The 19,110-nt window shown below is 39.1% G+C and overlaps 1 long non-coding RNA gene across 1 annotated transcript; it reads right to left on the bottom strand.

Moving 5' to 3' along the window:
• Positions 1-4,295: 4,295 nt before the first annotated feature.
• Positions 4,296-5,164, bottom strand: LOC119704776. Its single transcript, XR_005258034.1, has 3 exons — positions 5,062-5,164; positions 4,714-4,850; positions 4,296-4,420 (listed from the first exon to the last, which is right to left on the bottom strand). It is a non-coding gene; the product is annotated as an uncharacterized LOC119704776 (long non-coding RNA).
• Positions 5,165-19,110: the final 13,946 nt, after the last annotated feature.

The following is a 19,110-nucleotide window of genomic DNA, read 5'->3' as shown; positions in this document are numbered from 1 at the left end:
AAAGTATAAGGAATCCATAAATCTCCCCCAAAAGCTCTTTTATTTCTGGAGATGAAATTTTGGCCTATATTTCTGAGGTGCTGCATAAAAAACATCACAACAAAAGCTGTACAGGCAGTTCCAGTCATGATACTTGTATTATTTTGTGTTAAATAATGCTCAAGCAAATAACAACAACGCTCCAATTGTCACACGTCACCTTTTAAAAGGGTGACACTCCAAAGCTCCTTAACAATGGCTGACTTTGTGCTCTGTTTTATTCCATCCACACCAAGCACAAGAGGAGTTATTTTACATCCCAGAGCAGCTGAGATGAAGTTGCTGACACTGTTTGTCATGGTTTCAAACGCACCAAGCTGTTAGCAGAGCTCAGCTCAGGCTTTGGGACTTGTCATCAGCTTCATCTTCCCAACAGCCCCCAAGAAATGGAGGTCAGCCAGGCTTTGTTCCACACAGGCGAGGCACAATTTGGAGCTCCAGGATTTTGGAGCCTCTTCACTTAGCACTTCTCTGACAATCCTGAGAGGGGGACCTGGATGCCAACCAGGAACTTTCAGTTTTCCGTATTTAAATCGCAGGGTTTTTAACGACAGTGTCGTTGTCACCTTGCCAAGACACAGCTCAACCCTCAAAAGGTGGATTTACCCACATTCAGCACTTTTTTGGTTGTAGTTAAATATGCCAGGGCTCTGGCTTGGGTTTGGACTCGGAATCTTCTCCAAGGAAGGCTGGCAGCAGGTGTTTTCCACTTGCATATGCAATTTCTTTAAGCTCCATATGATCAGCTATATATAATTTTTACTTATATAACAAAACAAGAACATTTCTCGAATGTATCAACCTCCAGGTCTTTCTCATCTGACAGCAGCCATCACTGCAACCAATACAAAGCAATCCCAAAGTACTTTGAAGACACAAAACCCTGTCTGAACACTCCTAAATCAAGGCTTTTTCCAAGGTATTAGCAACATTCAATCTTTGAGATGGGAAAACTAAAGCAGCTGACAAAAGAACTTGAAAAAAAACAAGACAAAAGCAATGCTAAGGCTTAAAAGTAAACAAAATTACTTTCTAGGTTGTAGATTCTTGAGGAATAAACTTGACTCTTTAAAACTAGTTTAAAATAAGGTCTCACGAATAGATGCAGTCACTTAATGAAATTGTACAAAACATTGAAAGTCCAGAGAGAAGAGAACACATCTCTGTGTTTCCTTCATATATGATACAGGGGCTTTTTGTTTGATTTGGTTTTTCCACTGTCCTCAATTAACCAATTAATGAGCTCTTTGAAACCCCAAACCTTAGCTCAGCTTTTCTCTTTGGGAGAGAACAATGAGCACGCTGGTGAGTCTGACCTTTCCATTTAAATTTCTGGAACATCCAAGAAAGATTTTCTTGCTCCTTTCAGCGCTGACTGATGCCAGCTGACCCAGCAGAAGTGAACTCTGTCAGCTGGTGATGGCCAAGAGGGCAGGAGTGACCCAAGACTGATGATTTTACCCAACAATCACCAGATAAAGGCAGGGTGAGCAAAGATAAACAATATCAGCTCCAAGTGGTGACACGATGAAAGGCAGACAATAATGAACATTGTCAGAGATTGCCAAAAAGATAGGGATGAGCAATGTCCTGTTGTTCAGCCAGTTTCAGTAAATGAAGATAAATGACACCGGACACTGATAAGAGAGCAAATGGACAAAACATGGGTAAGATGTTCTTAAAAACTGAATTTTTAGACTTTTTTACATGTAATGTACAGTACAGCATGGCTATACACTTCATTTTTTTGTCATATTTGTGCTATAACTCTGGGATTACAACAACCCCAGCCCAACATGGTGCATATTCACGCATAAATAAATTATTTTCGGTTTAACCCACACGGCCTCTGCTTTCAAGACATTTTGTGTTCATTTTCTGCCCCTGAAGACTTGTCATTCTGATTCATTAGAAAAATCAACAACTCTGTGGTGCCCTTATGGATTCCATGGGTTGAGTTTTCTTCTCAAAAGTGTTTCATGAGGGGGATCTAGTCAGGGCTTTCAGTGAAAAATATCAGAAACTGTACCTGTCAAAACTAACAACTGCAGCTCTGAGAGCAATGGCTGTGGGATACAAACAGCAAATATTCCCTGAAGTTTATGAAACTCATTCTCTGCTAGGGATGGTCTCTGAAGTGTTGCCCAAACAATGCAGGAAAGTTGAACTCTTTAGATGGAAGTGGAATCCTGTTAAGGCTGGTGCTGGGCTGGTGCGTGCACGGCGGAGATTACCAGTGGATGATTCACAAAGTCCAGCCTGGCACATCAGCCCTGAGAAGGATTATTCCATGGCCTTGTGGAGCATTACACAGCAGTGCTGGGAGCCTGGGAAGGTTTTCAGGAAACTCACAAACTCCACAGCTGGTGATCAAATGAAATTACAGTTTAGAAGAAGCGAGCCCTGTGCTGGCTCTGAGTCCTGAACAGAGGAGAGCACAAAATTTTCCAAGCCCTAAACTCCTCACATTTCCGTGTTTGGGGCAGTGACAGCAGTGACAGTGACACAGAAAAAAGAGCTCATCTCTCTGCATGAACACGAGGTGTGACAGAGCTCGAGCACCCTCGGAACAGTCACAAATTCCTTAAGAATGCCCTGAAATAAATATTCACCCAGAGGAGATGAAGCAGGAGAGATCCCAGCAGCTGCTGGGCTGAGAAGGTGGCAGAGGTGTGTAACATCACTCCTAAAGCACACTAAGAGTGAGAGGCATTGAGAGGAAAAAAAAGATGAAATAATTCCTTTGGTCAGGAAGACTCAGAGGTCTGGTTTTTGTGATGCCATTTCTCAGAAGAGCAAAATTAAAACCTTTGCTTCAGATGAGATTTACTTGATGCAAACAGTAGCATTCATGTAAAGTATTCTGAATTTTTATACCAGATCTCATCCTCAAATCAAGTGGAGATAGGGAAGGACTCCACACAAAAGGGCTGAGAGAGATGCTGAGGAGCCAGTTCTTACTTCCTTCATCCTGGAAATACAGAAGTGCTTGAAACTACTCAGAAACAATCAAAACCTGAATTCCTCTGTGACACCACAGCAAGATTTCTTGTTGTTGTATTTTTTCATGCTAATGAGATTCCAGCAGATGAAGAATTAGTTAATGTCTTTCAGGTAGCAGATCCAGAGCAGTAAAAAAAGAAATACAGGATTGTATAGAACCATAATTCTACTGAAATTATCAGAAATGGATGAGGACAGTGTTTTAGCAAAGAATTATTTAAACAATGAATAAAAACAATGTAAAAAAAAACAGATTAAAACAAAAAAAAAAGTCAAAGTTTTGTAAAGTAGGTGCTGAGGTTGAAAGAGGCTGAAGCTCTGATTCTGCTTAGGTGCCTATATAGTCAGTACAGGAAAATAAACATAAATTTCATGCTCATGAGCCTTTCTGTCAGCCAATGAAGGGAGCTCATAAAGACCAGTTTAGATGTAAATATCCAACTTTTAAATGTCTAGTGAGATAAATTTTCCGTAAGGCCTCTGCCACTCAAGTGTGGCAATTCTCAGCTTAACCTTTACAAAAATCCTGGCAAGAAGAGCCCGGGCAGTGAGTTAATGTCACCTTTCCAACAGTCTGAACGTGGAGCTCAGCCTGCCTGGCTGAGCAGGGCCCTGTTCCTGCAGGCAGAGAGCTCCTGGAAAGAGGTCCTGCACGGAGCACACACTATTGCTAGGGAGAAATGTATTAAAAACATCCTAAATGCCAAGTGAAAGCTCCTTTCTGTGAATGAAAACCCAACAGTGTTCCCTAAAATTCATCATTTGGATTTTGAGCTCAGGTTTTCTAGTACCATGGTAGCTTGAAGGCCACCGTGGTGGCCACCACATCATCTTTGAGAGTTTCTAATCTGTCCTTAATGTCCTAAATGCAAAAAAAACCAAAACCACCAAACAACAAACCATCCACCAAGAATGTGCTGTAAAATACTTTACCTACTAAAAAAAAAAGAAAAAAAGGAAAAAAGCAGCATTTAAGCAATCAAAAATTCCCTTAGTTCCAAGGCAGTGCACATCCTTCATGCTCACAGATTCCTCTGGGCATATTTCAGACCGAGTGGCCCTTCCTTTTCTGCTTCCTTGCACAACATTTGTGGGTAGTCACTTAACAGAGCTCAGATGAATCATGGAGATGGAATGCTTATGAACATCCCTTTTCCTCTTGTTTTTTTTTTTTTTATGGGATGAGCCTCTCTTTACTGGGATATTGCAATTACCTGAGACAAGCAGCCATCTGTGGTCCCAGACCTCAACCTCAGCACTTGTCCATCACATTTTCCCCTGCATGTGCTCCACCTCCAGTGGGGTGAGGACAGCACAAGAGCCCAGCAGCTGATGTTCAGTTGATGTGGAATGTTCTTACTTCGGCAAATTGAAGGCTCTAAATCAGCAAAGAAAACAGTGCAGGCTGTTTAATTTGTAAATTATGTTTCTCGTTTTAATTTATAAATTGTTTTTCTCATTGGCCCAAAATGAGGGGAGATGACACCGTGCTGACCACAGGTCAGGTAAAATTGAAGGGAGGTGTTCCTCATCTTCTGGCTTTATTGTCTGTCCTAAAGAGGTTCCAAATGGCTGCTGCAACTAGACCTGTTTTCTTGTTATTTTCTTAATTACAACCCTGTTTACATTATCTAAATATATCTAATTTCTAATTCTTAGAAACCAGCCCACCTTTAAGCTTGGAGTCCAATCTTTAGCTCTGTCTCCCATGAAATGGATGTTTGTAACAGCAACAGAAGTGATGCTGTGTGGTGGCTTTAATCCCTTTTCTTTTGATGGCTGGACTAAAACAAGAGGGCCCCTCTCCACTGTGAATTGAAAAAGAAAATCAGTGTGAAATTTCATCATCTCTTTATTAACCTCTGATAACCAACTGAAATGTGCTTCAGTGGTGTGCTACTAGAACTGCCTGCAAAAGCATTAACGAGTCTGTGATTAAAAAAAAGCTTTTTGAAAGAAGGATCTTAAAAAAAAAATTCATTTACAGCATAGCAACTCTAATTGGTACAAGTTACAGACCGATTTTCCAGAAGGATGCTGAGCTGCCCATTTCAGCTTGCTAAAGCAATGTACTTCCAAAGCAACATTGCACCTCATTCTGGAAGATTCTTTAATTAATTTGAATGCTGAAGCACTGCAAAAACAAAAAACGTATTATGCAACATTTGGTTTCACTGAGCCATCCAACAGCATAATTTTTACCAGTTTCTCTATGTGCCCTTTGTGTTTAATTCTGTAACTTGTATGAGGCTGCAGATGTCTGTGCCTTTTCCCCACAGCTAAGACTGTTCTCTCACATAATGTAATGGCTACAATATAACCCCCAGATCCAGGACAATTCACTTGTTATGGGAGGTTAATAATTTTTCCTTCCTACGTTTTTATGGAACATTTACTTTCAAACACATCCTAGTGACTGAGGTGTTAATTCAAAACAGGCCTTTGAACAGCTAGTAAGAAAATGAGAAGGGAAATCCAATTTCAGAAAATGTGTAAAACTGTGCAGAGGGGGAGAAAATATCATTTCTAGAGAATTGTCTGCAGATAACTTTGAAATTCACCTCCCAGACACGTGGTGATGTCGGACAGAAGGGAACCTCACCGCTGTGCTAATGAAAAACAGGGCAGCCAAACCCTGGGGATTTGGGAGGAACAGACCTGCAGGTCAGGGCTGTGCTGCTCCTGGTCCACCTCGGTGGTTTTGTTGCCTTTTTCCCAACCTGGAAATGAAACTTGAGATGATTTTAGTAAGGAGGTAATAGAAAAGGAGTGTGGCTGTGTTCGAGGCATCCCAGGACGAGGGAAGAGATGAGAATCTTGACTCCACGTTTCAGAAGGCTGCTTTATTATTTTATGATACTATATTATATTAAAAATGCTGTACTAAACTATACTAAAAGAACAGAGAGAAAGGATACATTAGAAAGCTGGAAAGGAATGAGGAAGAATGAATAACAAAAACTCGTGACTGCTCAGAGCCTTGACACAGCTGGACCATGACTGGTCATCAAGTGAAAACAATTCACATGAAACCAACCAAAGATGCACCTGCCACATTCCACAGCAGCAGATAATTATCATGGACAGTTCTTTTCTGAGGCTTCTCAGCTTCTCAGAGAGAAGAAAAAATCCTAGCAAAGGGATTTTCATAAAATATGACAGTGACAGGTAATAGAAAAGGGGATCTCCATTTGAAGGCCTTCAGGGGCAGTTTTGGAAAGATGTCCACAAAAGATGTCCAGGAGTGAGTACATTTTATAGGTTTTAGGAAATGAGCATAATTGACAAAAAGCACCAATTAGGAGGATGGTGGTGATTACCAAGTGGTGATGCAATTCCCCCCCCAGGTCAAGCCCCTTCTCTGGATCCTCCTTGGCTCTGGCTGGGCTCTGTCCATGCCATGGATCTCCAAGAGTTGTTCTCAGCCTTGGTTCCCAGCAAGAACCAGGGCAGCCCTGGGGCCTTGCACCCCTGGGGCTTGGAGCTCTGGAATTTTTTGTCTTTCTGCCTCAGGAAAGGCCATGTAAAAGAGCTGGGAAAACGAGCCACTAATAAAATAGGTGACAGAGTTACAAATAGGTGTGAAGAATGCAGAGAAAATAAAAGAAAAAAAGGCAAAAAACCAAACAGCATCAGCTTCAGATGAGCTCTTCTGCAAAGGACCCTGGAGAGTTCCAAACCCCCCCAGCTCCTGAGCCCCTTCCCCAGGGAGGATGTTCCTTCTCACAGAGCCAACCTGCTCTGCTGGTGCCACCAGAAATATCAAAATCCTTCTTCATTTAGCACATTTCATAGGGAAATTAACAAAGAAATTTTGGATACTGGGGGAAAGAGGGAATTTTTAGATCTGCACTCCAATATATGAAATTTCTGAACTTTGTTTGCAGGTTCCAGTCTTTACTCCACTCTTTGCCCCTGTTTTTAAGGCAAAGATACTGCTGGTGTGGTACTGATCCTGCACCCTTTGCTGAGCACAGTCAGGCTCTAGAAGCACTCATTCTTTCCACTCAATGCCATGGCTGGCATTTGGGAATAGATGTTTATTCAGAGTGAACCGAAGAAAGAAAGAAATAATCAGTTTATCAGCAGCCAACAAAGCACACATACTGTGATGATTAATATGCATTTGAGTGGAGAACTGCTCTTTTTGCCATTAAAACTTGTATTACTTAAATCACATCTTTCATCAAAGTCTTCTAATTGCACTACAGTTTGTGATCATTTAATTATCTGTGTTTTCCTTTTGAGATGGTATCTCTGAAATGTACCGTATATATCAGAGTACTCCTCTACTTTTAAGTGCAACTTGGCCAAATGAATTTCTGCTAGGAGAGAAAAAAAAAAGCCATTTCAAAAGCATTTTCTTCTTGTCCACTTTGGGCTGAAGCAAGTTAAAAATGCAGAGCACTCTCAGCTCTTCATTTGAAGAGGTAGACATCATAATTATAAATTCCTGCTGCAGTTTAAGGTTCACAGGACAAACTCACAATAGCTTCATTACAAATTCCCTGTGATCTCTTCATACATTTTAAGCACCTGGAATATTTGCATTTCTGATTTTACTGGTGCAGCCCTAACAAGAGAGAGATATTCTCACTCACTCTGAGCTGGATGAGGCTCTAAACAGAAGATTTTTTTGTTGATTCTGGGTGTAACTGAAGAGAAAGAAGGAAATAGAGATCAAAAAGAAAGGTAAAGCCCCTGCACTGTGCCTTCCATTGTGACTCATTTCCACTCACCTTTTAAGGATCACCTCTTCTCAAAGTAAATGAAATTATTTTCTAAATGTTCTTTTTCCTGCTCCCAGTGAGGTGTCCAGGATTTGGGTGTTCTGCCAGGTCTGCTTCGCAAGAAAAGTAAATGAAAAACTCTCCAGCTGAGCATCTATACACTCAAATGTAGTTAAGATTTGTTCAGGATCATTCAGAGGAGTAGAGAACTTGCTGCTTTATCAAATGGAGTAGAGATTTTCACTAAAGAAGATCTAAACAGGCTGGGAAATCAAGTTTTAAAAATATGGCCTTTTGTCCAATTAACATGTGATGTAATTCTTTCCATGGGATCATTGCAATATAGTGTGTGTATACATGAAAACCTGCAAGACACACAGGAACAGCACATTGTAATTGATGTGGTTCAGTGAAAAATATCTCAGAATTAAGTTAGTTACAACAGTTTTCTTCTTTTCTGTGAACATTTTTGGTATATTCCATGCATTTTAACAGTATTTGGTGTCACATTTGGCTGATTAGAGCACAAGACATAATGGATGTGTGAAAAAACCTGTGTGTGATAAATATACACATATATAACTTCATAATATATTAGAAAGATAAGCTGATAAATGCAATTTATATGAAGATAATAGATTTTCTTCACATGGGTAAGTATAAAATACATGTAAATATGAAGCATTCTTCCAGACACTTCAATTTCTCCTACAGCACCATCAGAGCTGGCACTTCTGTAACGACAATATCATTCTTTGAAATATTTTTACAATGATAAAGTAGGATGAGATTTAATAAAGAGGTAATTAACAAGCTGTAATACCTAAATATCCCTGTTTATGTGGGGTAGCAGATTTTTTATATACTCATTTTAGTCAGCTCTGACAGCAAGTCTGTGGCTGATGGTTATGCCAGTCATAATTAAAACTCTTTCCCATTACATTCATTATCACAACAGATGGGATGATTTTGAGAGTTAGAGGTATCAGTTTTATATTACAAAAAAATTTTACTTGTGCCACTCTATTCTTTCTGCTTCATCCCTTTGTTTTCTTTTCAAAGGAAAGGAAGGATTAGCTTAAACACCAAAGCTCTGGTATTAATATTAAAGCACTATAGAAAGCACAAATAGGAGGAGTGGGATCTGGAGGCTAAATATGGGAATGGATCCTGAGCCATGGCAATAATTCACTGCTGCAAGCTGTATCTACAGGTCAGGTTTAGAGTACAAAATCATAAATGTAGAGAATTGCTACCAGTCATCTGAGGTAATTAGTAACCAGTCACTTAATTGACTTTTACCACTGCTCTGAAGCCACTGATACAGTCTGGGTGTGGCACCTGATGGAAAAATCAATGCCAGTCATACCTTAGAGCCACTGAGTGTTCAGACTGTAATTTCCACTAAGATAATGTCAACTCCATAAATTACCTGGGAGGTTTTTTTGGGTTTTTTTGTTTGTTTGTTTGTTTGGGGGTTTTTTGGGCTTTGTTCTTTTTTTTTTTTTTTGCATTTGGAGAAATTAAAAACAACCACCATGGATAAACCAAAACAAAGCCAAAACCAAATAAAGAAAATAAAACACTGTTATGGAATAGTGCTGAGTAACAGAAACTATTTGTGTACTTGAATGCCTTCGGAATCCTGATTGCAGCCCTGAAGTTCCTGTGTTCTTGAGCCCAATTCACAGGTTAGAACAAAGGATTTCATTGTTCAAGAGCAAAACCACTCAGCACCTTGTACTCCATCATATCTTCATGTAAATGAGAAAGAGTTTATTAAGACAGGCACAGGTCCTCAGAAGGAACAGGTGGGAAGCCAACCACGTTTTCCTTTTAGATCCATGGAAAACAATTTTACTTAATTACACAATTATCCCAGCCAGCACTTTTTTCCTGCCTGAAGAGGAGCACAGAAATGCATGAGCTAACAAAGTGATGAGATGAATGGTTCATTTGCTCACCATCTTATTTTATTGGAATGGCCAGGCCTTGGCATTCTGGGCAGAGGTACAAAACACACTGCAGCACACAGGTGCTGAACAATTTCTCCCTTGGAAAGGTTTCCTCCTTTCCCTCATCCTCTGTGTGCTCTCCAGAGCTGCCATTTCAAACAGCTGCTGGCTCTGTGCCTGTGCTCTGTGCCTGTAGCTGGGAGCAATTCATCACTTCAAAAAGCCAGCTCAGCACTCCTGAGCCATCTGAACTATTTCTACCATCCCACATCATATTTGAGAATATAATTGTGGGGGAAGACAGGACTTCAACTCTCATTGCTGTTATTGCTGCTCCAGAACAGAGGCAAAGAGAATTTCTCTATTCTATTCCATTCCATTCCTATTCTATATTTCATTCCCATTCTATATTTCATTCCTATTCTATTTCATTCCTATTCCACTCCAATTGTCTTATTCTATTTAATCCTATTCTATTTTTTATTTATTTTTACACTCTTTAAGATAAACTTTGACACATGTCCTAACTCACAAAATTTTAAGTCCAAGAGAGGTTGAAGAATGACTATTTTAACTAAGTGATTGAGAGAAGGGTGGTTTACTTAAAATGGATGGAGAAAAAGGATCTTCTTAGCTGAAAGTGTAGAACTCCTGTTTTCAGTTTAATTTTCTCAATATATATTCATTTCTGTTACGGTTATTTACCCACAAGCATAGGTTAGTCCTTCAGTAGTTATTAGACATTAAGAATGAAACACAGAAACCTCCAGGAGAAAAAAAATCACCATGATTCAGAAGGAAGTTTGTGAATTTGCACTTTCTGAGAGTTCCAGAGTTCCTGCGCTAAAAAAAATTTCATTTTGAAACCAACCAAAATGAGTGTTACCCTTGCTGCTGACATTTTTAATCCTTTTCTTCTGCTTCTGCGGCTGAAAATTGGAAGTAGGTCATGCTGCAGCATTACCTGATACAGATTCTCTGCCACAGATGGAAAAGGAGCCCTGGCTCAGCAGTTCAATAAAGTTAATCAAAACCAGATAATCATAAGATATGAGCCTTTCTCCAAAGCAAAATTAATGCTGAAGTCACAGGAGCAACAAATGGGAGAGAAACTCTAACAGGGAAGTTGATACAACTCTCCAAAAAGCCCCAGATGTTCATTTGCAGGTAAAAACTTGTAATTAAACTTTCCAGACACTGCATTTCCAGAGATTAGAACACTGAACTTTACATATGAAGCACTGATGAATATGAAACCAAACAAAATGATTCCAGTCAGATGGGAACAGGCTGATTCCAGACATCTGTAGTCTGGGTATTTACAATCAGCCCTTACAGTCACTTTTACAAGGCTGTCCTTGAGAAAATGGAGCAGTACAACATTAATCAACATTTCACCTGAGGCTGTGGGCTCGGGACACAAAGAAATTGCTCTGAAATTCCAATCATCCTTCAAAAATGGGTTGGATCAAAATGTTTCAGTTGTTCTGGGCATGCAGTTTTTGATATTTAGTAGTCCAGTTTGGACTACACTCAGAAAAATGTGGGGTAAATCAGTGCCACTGTGTGAATTTAAGTTTTGGGGTTTTTTTAATAAGTCTAGACATCTAAAAACTCACATATACGTGTGAATATTTATCACGTAGGCAAGGTGGTGTGGTATTCACATGGCAGGGTGGGAGAAATGCCATCACAAAATGCTCCAGAGAAAAGAGATCAGTGATAAATGATCCCTCACCTGGCCCACCAGTGTACTCTAACATTTCCTGTGATGTGATGGAATTCTTCGCAGATTTACAGCAACTCCACAACTTCTCAAATCTTCATCCCCAGCCTTTCCACACATAATGGATTCCAAAGCAACACTTCACTGAGAAACCTTTTACCTTCTCCTTTAATTTCACTGCTGAATTCTCTGCAAGAGGATGCCTGGGCTTGTGTGTCTTTTGCATAATGTAAACACCTGCACTTAGGAGGGCTGCAAGAAGAAGGTAATTATGTCATAAGAGTTGCAGGGTCCTCCTTTGGATTTTCTCTGAGGAGCAAAGCCAAGTCCCACTTGCAGCCTGTCAGCTTTCCTTTGAATTGCCACAATAATTAATATTCTTTTCATCTAAAAGTCTGCCACCAAAATGGGACAGGTGGTTTCAAGAGCTGCTAAAAGCTGCTAAATATCTCTGGCAACGGTGCCACAATGTCACTACAAGGATGGCCTTTTCCTCAAAAAAATTAGTCACAAATTTAGTTTAGGTGTTTTAAATGCATTTCTATTGATTTTTCTGTACATTCATGTACAGAAATGTGGGTTTATACATAGATATGTAGATATATAGATGTGAAAGGAACAGGGGTGATTGCTGAATGTAAAGAAAAAAAGGAGAAGAGGACTCAATATTCCAAGAACACCTAAATTTCCAGCTCGCTGCTCATCCCAGAGTGCAGACAGCCCTGAACTTGCAGGCTAGAAAATGTCAAAAAATGCATCACTGTTCAGCAAAATCCAACAGAGAAATAAATAAAAAAAGCCTATGGAATGCCAGAAGCTCACACAAGCTCTGAAATCGAATTTCAAAATGGAACCAAGCCTTCCTTGGGCACACAGAAGCTCAATTAGCCACAAACTACTCCCAAAGTTTTCTGTTAATATAAGCAAAGCTGCCGTGCCACCTGGTGAACATTTTCATAGGCAAGGGTCTCTTTTGCCATATTTCTCAATATGAAAGGTTAATTCAAGTGCTCTTGGCAACTTTTGTTGGTGCCTGCATTAAGATGTGTGAATAGTGGCAATCAGTAAAGAGAGACAGACTCCACTTCTGCCACCTCACAGGACTGGGCTTTTGTCAGCACATAACTAATGTGCTCATTATTTCTCAGCAATACATGTTTAAATTTTGGACAAAACGAAGCAGCATTATTTGTGGCATATAGGGGGAAAAAATCTACAGGGATAATACATTTGAGTAAAATATCATCAGTGTGTTTGCAGCTGATGGGCTGATCAATCGTGATCGATGGTAAAATTGGAATTAGATGATCAGACTTGATCATCTAAAATGTGTTCACTTTCTGTATTTTTTCATTGAGCACTAAATAATTCTTGGCCCATCAGCTGCATGGATCAATCCATTAAAATTATTTAATAACAGTGCAGTATGAAATGTTCTCCAAAGTGTTAAATCAATGCTATCAGACACAAACCACACAAGATGGGTTATTCTCAACACTTTGAATCAAATATCCAGAATAAAGCCTCTGTTAGATATCACAAACATGTTCTGGAAATGCATAGTGACAGCACTCCAAAGCTGTTCTTTTAGCCCATCCCTTTGCCAGCTGACCCCATATTTATGAACATGATCACCAAAAGTCATTAATTCAATCAAATTCATGACAAAATTGCCCCAAATTTAGACAGAACACAGATGGGCCTGGCCTAATGTGCATTTTGCTACTCCAATAAAGAGAGGGAAAATACAGGAATGTGGAATTCCTGATAATCTTATCCTACACTGCTCAGTGGCTCTTTGCTACTTGTCCTGATTTTTACCTAATAGAAAATACATCTTTAAATTTGGAGAAAGTCTGGATTCAGATCAAATCTTGATTCACATTTCATGCTCTAGAAAATTCACCTTCCCAGAAGACTGAAGAAAATACCTTCAGAATTTTGGAGAAGGTCAACACTGAAAGCACGTCTTGGCTCAATATCTATATGGTTTTTCAGTCTCTTAAATTGTTCTGCTACCTTGAATTCAGTTGAAGGAAAGTAATTTTCTCTGTATATTTTCCCACCAGTTTTTGATGATTCAGCCAACACACTGATCCTCCTTTTATCATTAGTTAATTTATATTTTGTCTTGACTTCAATATAATTTATAGTGTTGGACCTGCTCCTATTTATTATTTTCATACTGGAGGTCTATAACTTCTGCATGAGAATAAAACTAAATTAACCCCTCCATACAGAAGTCTAAATCATTTGGCAGGATATTGTGTTTTCTAACAGAAAATAGCATCAGCTTTTGGACAACTAAATTAACTTTTGGAATAATCCAGAAACATATTTTCTGCAGGACTTTCCTTAGGTGAACAACAGTGAGTTATATTTTTCAACTTATCTCCCATTTTTCATCTCGTAACCAAATAATATTTATTCATAAGAACATAAATCTTTTTTTGGGTATAGATGGAAAGATTCTATCAGATGGCAGGTGTGCCATTGGCCATTGTACACTTATTAAAGGCTTTCTCTCTGGTATCTGAGGCCTCAGCCCTTTGGAGAAAGTTAAAGTTCAAAACTTTGTGACAGAAAGACGTATTTTCCTTTCCTAAAAAAAAAAAAAGTTAAAGTTTCTGGATGAAAAATTTACCTTCTATTAAAATAAGAAAGGAAACTGAAGGCCTCACTTGGGTGATATATAGGAATTTTCTGCTTTTCTTTCTGTTTCCTCATCAGAAGCTTCTCTCTCCTCCTCAGCTGCCCAGTGTTCTTCAGAACGGGAGGAGCTCCAGTTTGGCTTTGATTATATTTACAATCCCAGTCAGAAAGCTCCAAAGCACTCCCAGGTCTTTGTGGCATCTCTCAATCCTTTTTTTACTTAATTTGACATGAGACACATCCTTCAAATTATCAAGGGCAGAATACTCTGCCTGAAAGAGTCTCATTGATCAGACACCTGTTTGGCACCCCTCACACCATTTCTAGGGACTGATTTTCCATAAATCTGGGATTTTCACCACTCACCAGGTACAGCACTTCTAGGGACTGATGTTCCATAAATCTGGGATTTTCACCACTCACCAGGTACAGCCTGGCTGTCCTCATGGAGATTTTTGGGTGGAAAACCAGAGTGGGATGTGGGGAGATGTCCCTGGTGTGCTCCCTTTAGAGGATGTAAATGATTTCTCATACAGCCCACACCTTCCAGCATTTCCTAAATCCCAAATCTTGAGCTAAGAGGCATCATCTTAAGCCTGTCATGAATTTAGGCCCTGCCAGACATCCCATTCTTCCCTTTTCTTAGAAAATACCCACATACCAACTCTCTTCTCTTTTATTTACCTTCCTGCCCTTCCTTATTTACCAATGTCACCACCACGGGTGTGACATCAACGATTTTCTTCTGTTGAGTTCTATTCTCTCTCCACCTCAGGCCAAGATATTTGCTTTTGTTCCAGAGTTGTTTCTATGAGCTGGCTGCTACTGAAAACAGCTTTTCTGTTAATACTGAGAAGTGGGGAATTAGTTGTTTGACTGGCTGAGCTTCTATGTTTGGAAATCAATATTAAATTGCTGCTTCCATCAATTTGAGCTACTAAAATACAGACATATTCATAAACTCGTTATGTAGAAAAACTGCTGGGAAAAGGTGAGAAATAGAGCTTAAAAATAACAGTTTATTGCTTCAATTACAGTGCATTCATAAAAGAGTTACCTGAACTCAGTGCTAATATCAGATTCTGTGCCAGAGTCTCAGGGACATCAGAAGAAATACACCTCTCTTTTTGGTTCTTTTCTGCTTTTCTCTGTGTTTACAGTCATTACAAATGAATGGCATCCATCCTGTGCACAATATTTCTCAAAAAAAAAAAATAATTGAAATATGGAAACCTCTATCCTGAACTCACTGGAAATGTGACTTACCCACCATGCAGGTTGTGCTCACCTAGCACAGGTACAGGGTGCAGCAGAACAGGTGCAGGGCTGGCTCTTTTCATGGAAAAGGTTTCTTGGTTTTTAAAGGATTACTGCAAAGCTCAGCTTTCTTTTGGAATAAACGAAAAGCAGGGCTGCATTTCTGTCTGCTGTGCATAAAGGAAAACATGTTTATCACATTACAGCACTGAGGCTGGAGATAAGCTCTGCCATTTCCCTACAAGCAAATCCAGACATCTGGGGGAAAACAAGTTGAGCTGTCAGACAGGATACACAGGAGGGCTGAGCAACAACTGTGGCTGCTTCTTTTTCACAACAAGCAGACATGGTTCATTACAGTCAGATCATTATCCTGCTGGAAAACGGGATCCTCCAAGAAGGAAATCATTGTTTATTGCAGCTTAGAATTTCTTACAGTTCTCGGGTTTAAACCAGTCCTAGCTCACACTTGCGGGGATTCATCCTGCTCTGGGAAAATGTGAGTGTGCACCTCCTTTCTGAGAGAGATTCCAGTTGACTCTTAAATGCCAGGTGAAAAAATAAAAGAGTTTGTTTTTCTCTTGGGGCGATTATCACTCGTGTTCATCTCTTATATTCTACTCCATGCTAATCTTTAGTTCTGTGACAGAGATGAGTTGCTTTGTGAATGAACAGAAGCAAAATTCCTCTGGAACCATCTGAAAATGCAATTTATCAAATTCTTCTGTATTGCCAAGTGCAAACTATTGAAAATGCTTGTCATCTAAGCCATGGATAGAATTCCCCTGTCTGTCTCCCCTGATTCAGAGATTTAGAACCAGGCTTTTAGTTAATGCTCATGCAAAAGGCTGCACTGTGAAGTATTTCAGTGATGAGTGTGACAGTTAAGAGGTTTATTATTTTTAGCACACTCAGACTTGTAGTGAAATTTCCTCAGGTTTCATGGAAGAAAATGTGTCCTCCCATTCCTGCACTGGCAAGCTCCAGCCTGTAATTTTCAGGGGGCAAAAAGCACAACTGGTTTTTTTTGGTTTTTTTTTTAAGAATATAAAGGATAAATCGGCACATATTCATGTATTCCTTACGTGAATGATGAGAAATAATACATATTTCCATTATCTGCATAGTACAGGCATTTTTAGCTGTGTTGCTGGGAATTAGCATTGGCTTACAAGTAAATAAAGAGAATATCTGAAGGGATTTGGTGCCAAACTGTTGGACAGAGAAGTTCCAGTCTAGAAACATCAGCAACCTGCTAAACTCCAGAAAGGTGTCAGAGCCAGGAGGGTGTGATGGGTACTGGACATTTCTCCTGCAGAGATGAAATTCATCACAAGAAATGTCCAAAACCTAAAAATTAACCTCAAGTTGGCCTCTTAGATTTGCAGAATTCTCTCCTCTAGCTCTGGCAGGAATACTAATTACTGCCTTAGACTACACAGCTAAATTTTAGGTTACTAAAACTAGATTTAAATGGTCCCCTTCTAAATGAAGGCTTTGCATAAAAGAACAGAGCCAATACTGAAAACAAGGTACGTGCCATTACTGCCAAAAAATTTACAAGTAGCAAGTATACAATTTCCCATTTTTATAGCCTCATCTGTATAAGCATTTTTATAGCCACTTCCATAAAAATGTCTAAAAGTGCTCTATAAATATTAATGAATTAATCTCCCCTGTGTCCCCATATGGTGGGTATTTATTTTTACATTGTAGAGTTGGAGAAACAATTGCAATAAAGCCAAGCTCTGTACACAAGTCCAGCTCCCAATTCTTTAAGACAATAAATAATAAATAAATAGAATCAATAATCCTGGACATAATAAATAAACCTGGATCTTTGACAGTAAACTCAAGGATGAGTTATCTACCCTGCCATGTGCAGCCCATGACTCCAGAGCAATGGGATTTCCAAAAATCCTGTGTCCTGTCCCAGCAGAACTCTCCAAAATCAAATATCTCTAAAAATGTACATGCCTGGAGTAAACAGGATGGATATTTTGGTGCTACACTTCCATAGCCGAAAGTATTCCTGCAGATCTTGAAATTGTTCTGCAAGATGATATTTTTAACCCGTCAATTTTAATGTTTTACGGGTGGACACATAAGAGGCTGTCGTCCAAAAAAGACCAAAAAGATTTCAAGGAGAAAAAAGTACAAGAATCCAAATTCATTCCTGATAAGAAAGAAATAGCTAAAGAAATGTAAGTCCATAATAAGTTTTAAACCCATGTAAGGCTCTTGTACAGTTTGCATTTAAAAAATCATTAAAAATCTGACCAAAAAAAATACAACCAGCTCAAATTACAGAACTATTCTGCTCAAGTAATAGTGTGCAAGAATTAGTACAAACCATTCCATGGAAACACTTTTTCCTAAATGCTCTTTGAAAAGACAATTTCTGAGTCTTAGGACATGGTTTGGAAAAAGCCTTCTACATTACCACTATTAATTTTATTTGCTTTTTCCTCCTCCTTTTTTTTCCCCAGCTGTGTCACTGTGTTTCTCTTGCACTGCACCAAACACAAACCCAGAGGGGCCAAGATACCAAGTGCCATTGAAAATAAACATATTTTATGGCTCCAATACACATTTTCCTCAAGGAATTAATTAATAACTTAACTGACCAATCAAGCCCTATGCTCCTCGTGGATTTTTCCCATTATCCCATAAGAAGGTAAGGGATCCATTTGTTGAAACCCTCAGCAGTTAAATAAACTAAAGCAATAACTGACTCACTGGGAGTCTGTACAACTCCAGTACCAAACTTTCCACTTTGTCATGAACTGCATGATCTTGATATACAGAGAGGAATTTGCATTAAATTTATGTTTCACCAAAAACCTTCTCAAGAACATTTTTTTTTTCCTTTTAATATCTGAGGGAATTTCTGACAGAATTGTCGCCAGTGACAGAGACAGTGAATTAACATTTCAGAGCATGCTTTGATATACATTGACTTAAAACCACCTTATTTTGATCTGTGTTCAAAGTCTACGAAATTAAACCCAAAGTTGTTGAAAGAAATAAAATGTATTAACTGCTTCCAAACCAAATCACACTTTGGGACGTGCACTGGTGGGACGCTGGCAAGCAGCCCTTGGAGTGGGTCTGGAGAAAAAACACAGCATAATTTAAATAAAATATAATCACTCAGGAATCAACCAAAGTGAACGCATCGAGCGATGAATAAAACTGGGTTTAGACTTGTAGTGAGTTTTCTTTTTAACTAAAAACCAAGCTGTGTTAAGCCACAAGGATGGATCCAAACCAGTGTTTCTACAGCTACATCTGAATTCAATGATATCATCACTTATTCCCGGAGATGATGCGTTATTAATAAATAATAAATGAGGCATTGTGCACGTAAGTGTGAAGTCAATGTGTGATGTGTGAAATCACACATGAAGTGTGATTTCTCTTCAGCTTTTTGTCAATTCAAAATAACCGAAGTACAAACTTTAGAGGGTGGAATTGACAATTTTTGACAAATCTTGAGCTAATTTCAGTAGGATCTATTTTTAGTAGGGGAAAAAAAAATCAGTTTAGTTGCCAGTTAAACACAAAACGAAAATCAGATAAATCCTATCTGCACAGGGAAATCCGTGCATTCCACTGAGTCAGAGAAAAAGATTTTGCTGACTACAGCAGAGGGAAAATTGGGTAATTAGGCCAAATCTTATAGTGCTTATTTAGGATTTAGGCTTATGAGAATAGTCTGTGAGTGATTATTATTATAATGACATGA

The sequence above is a fragment of the Motacilla alba genome, chromosome 9 (assembly GCF_015832195.1).
Source record: "Motacilla alba alba isolate MOTALB_02 chromosome 9, Motacilla_alba_V1.0_pri, whole genome shotgun sequence".
Classification (NCBI taxonomy): domain Eukaryota; kingdom Metazoa; phylum Chordata; class Aves; order Passeriformes; family Motacillidae; genus Motacilla; species Motacilla alba.
The sequence above is the reverse complement of the archived record's forward strand: the minus strand, read 5'-3'. Positions and strand labels throughout refer to the sequence as shown.